Below are 3,059 nucleotides of genomic sequence, written 5' to 3'. Positions count from 1 at the left end.
CCTGTGGAGATGATTTATGAAAAATACTGAAGTTGGTGAGCACACACCATATAAAATCTCTTAAAAAGGATCATATTAAAGAAACACCTATTTTCTGAACGGAATCCTGTTTTGAGTAGTGTTTTCGTTTTTGGAAAGACAGGAGCAAAATATCTAAGGAAAAAGCTAAATAGAAAGTCAACTTTAGGCTCCTTTCTAAAAGACATTGGACCCCACTTCTGCCTCCTTTCGGTGATCAGATCCATTGAAGATCCAAACAGCTACCATCAGTCCAGGAAAACCTTGATTGGGAAGTGACATATTCGCTCCCTTTTCTTCCCTTGGCCACCCCTTATGGTGTAAAAAGAGTAGGCATAAATACACTACAGGGTGTGGCGCGGGGAAGAAAAGGGGGCAAATATATCATTACCTTATCTTATGCACGAGAATGAGATGTCCATGTGGGATGGGGATAGACCTAGCAAAAGCGACCCGTGCCCGCCCGCAAATTTGCGGGCACGGGTCTGAGTTTTATCACCCGTCAAAACTAACCCGCGGGTGACCCAACCTGCAAAAACACTGGTCGGGTCGGGTCAACCCGCGGGCACCCGCAAGTCACTTGGCTTTTTAAAGGATGGTGATTTTGTTATGCTAATCTAGTTAGATGGCTTTTTTTTTAATGCAAAGGATGGTGATTTTGTCATGCTAATCTATTTTTTAAGGGTTTGATGCCTAAATAGGTTATGGCTGGCACCATAGAATATAAATAGGTTGTGGCTAGCACCATAGGTTGATCCCAACCCTCCGATTTGAATGTTAGAGGGTTGATCACTTGATCATAACCCTCTATAGATCGGAGGGTTAGGATCAACCTATTGAAATGATTTTTGGGGCACAACCTATTTAGGCTGTGGGCCATCTAATGGACGGTTTGGATCATCCCACGGTGCCGGCCATACCCCCCTCATCAAAATCCAGTGATAATATTTTCCAAAATAAACTACTGTTTGAATTTGCGGGTGACCCGCGGGTTGACCCGGCCCACCCGCGGGCTGCGCGGGTCACCAAAATTCTGACCCGCAAAAATGCGGGTCATCTCCTGACCCGACCCCTGTGACCCGCACCCGCATCACCCGCGGGTTGACCCGACCCGACCCACCGTTTGCAAGGTCTAGATGGGGACCAAGACCTTGTGGGCCACTTGATGAAGTTCTACATGATCGACGGCCTGGATTTTACATACATGCTCTAAAAAAAGTTGCATTTTAGCATTGATCATAAAAGTGATTTCTCCTATAATCGTTCTCAATATCTAATGGGTATAGAACAGTACTGTGGGGCCCACTTCATTGGATGATCAAGATCGTTCATCTGTTCAGCCACAACTTAAATGGGTTTTACTCTGTAAATCATCTCCATAGTATGATCCTAACCCTCCGATCTATAGAGATTTCTATAATGCGGTCCCTCAACAATTCGGAGGATTAGGATCATCTTATGGAGATGATTTTCAAGGTTCAACCTATTTACATTGTTGCCCAATAAATGAACGGTCTAGATCATCCCATGAATTGGACACCACAGTACATCTTAAAAAATATAAAATCTCCAACAAGGTACTCCTTGGACATAAAACCCTTTGGTGTCTCGGATAACAAAGAGAAGTTGGGCCTTTTATTTTTGGCCTTGATTTGTGTCATTCACTATTTGAACCATCCGATTCTTGAATTTATTTCTTATATGCACATTACACAGGCAATTTTGCAAAAAAGGCTCACTTTTGCGGGAGAGAACAACCACCTTAGATGAATTAAGTGAATAAGAGAAAATTTACTAAGAGGTCGATGCTCTCCTGCTAAATTGAGCTGCGAAATTGCCTGTACTCAAGTCAACTCAACTAAGCCTGTCCCAAACTAGTTGCGCAATTGCCTATACAGTCCAATATTATAAATGAGTTTCTATAGGATGTTCGTACTTTTTTAAGTACAGCAGGGCCCACCTTATTCGAGGATCCAAACTATTCATTTGGATCGGATATAGGTTGGGCCCAAGAATCATCCCTAAAGGATGATCCTAAACCATGATATGTAGGGTTAGGATCATCCTTTGGAAATGATTTTTGGGGCCCAACCTATTTTTCCTTGTTGGGGCAATCTGAATGAATGGTTTGGATCTTTGAACAATGTGGGCCCCAGTGTTCTTAAAAAAAAAGGGGCTAAGATCATCAGAACTCTCATTATTATAAAATCAAGGACAAGGGCGCCCTTGCATAAGGAGCCAGAAAAGGTTCCTTGACGGGATCCATGTCATTTTCAGTTACCTTTTAAAATCAGTTGAAAAGGTGAAATCAGTTACGCTTAATTAGGCGGATCTAAGGGTGTCAATTTTGGCTCGGGCTCGGAAGCTCGCTCGAGCTCGGCTCGAATCCTTAACGAGCCGAGCCCGAGTTAGGCCAGGCTCGGCTCGGCTTGTTAAGAATTTAATATATTTACATATATATATTATATATTAATATATACATTAAAAGGGTTGTCCATGGAGTGAAGGGGGGGGGGGACAAAATATGTCACTTCATTTTTGAAACCCCATTTGTTACTAGGACCACCCCCCATAGTGTAAAAAAGTAGTCAAATTACACTAGTAGGGCTGTCCAGGGAAGATGAGGGGTGTGAACATAATATAACCCGAGCGAGCCTGACCGAGCCGAGCCCGAGCCCGAGCCGAGCCTCACTTGTGAGCTTAACGAGCCGAGCCGAGCCTGGCCAAGCTCGGCTCGGCTCGTTTACACCCGTAGGCGGATCCAATCAAGGGCCCTTTTCTGGCTCTTTATGCAAGGGCTCCCTAGAATAAATCATTCCTCTACAAGAGGAAAGACAAAGCTTTTTTTTTAGAATTGCCCCAAACACCGCTCTAATGTTGTCACATGTAGCGAAGTAGAGTCATGTTTGTCACTACACCCAAAATGGATGGGTATTAGGGACCTTAACAAGACTGAGGCTCGAAAGAAAAACATCTCAGACGGATTTTTTTTCTTCCCACAATTCAGAGGGAAATATAATTATGGTTAATTTAGAGGGATA

This window comes from Tasmannia lanceolata, unplaced genomic scaffold (assembly GCF_043159265.1).
Source record: "Tasmannia lanceolata isolate RefF3 unplaced genomic scaffold, GAP_Taslan_0.1 ptg000008l, whole genome shotgun sequence".
NCBI classification, from domain to species: Eukaryota; Viridiplantae; Streptophyta; class Magnoliopsida; order Canellales; family Winteraceae; genus Tasmannia; species Tasmannia lanceolata.
Note: the sequence above shows the minus strand (reverse complement) of the source record.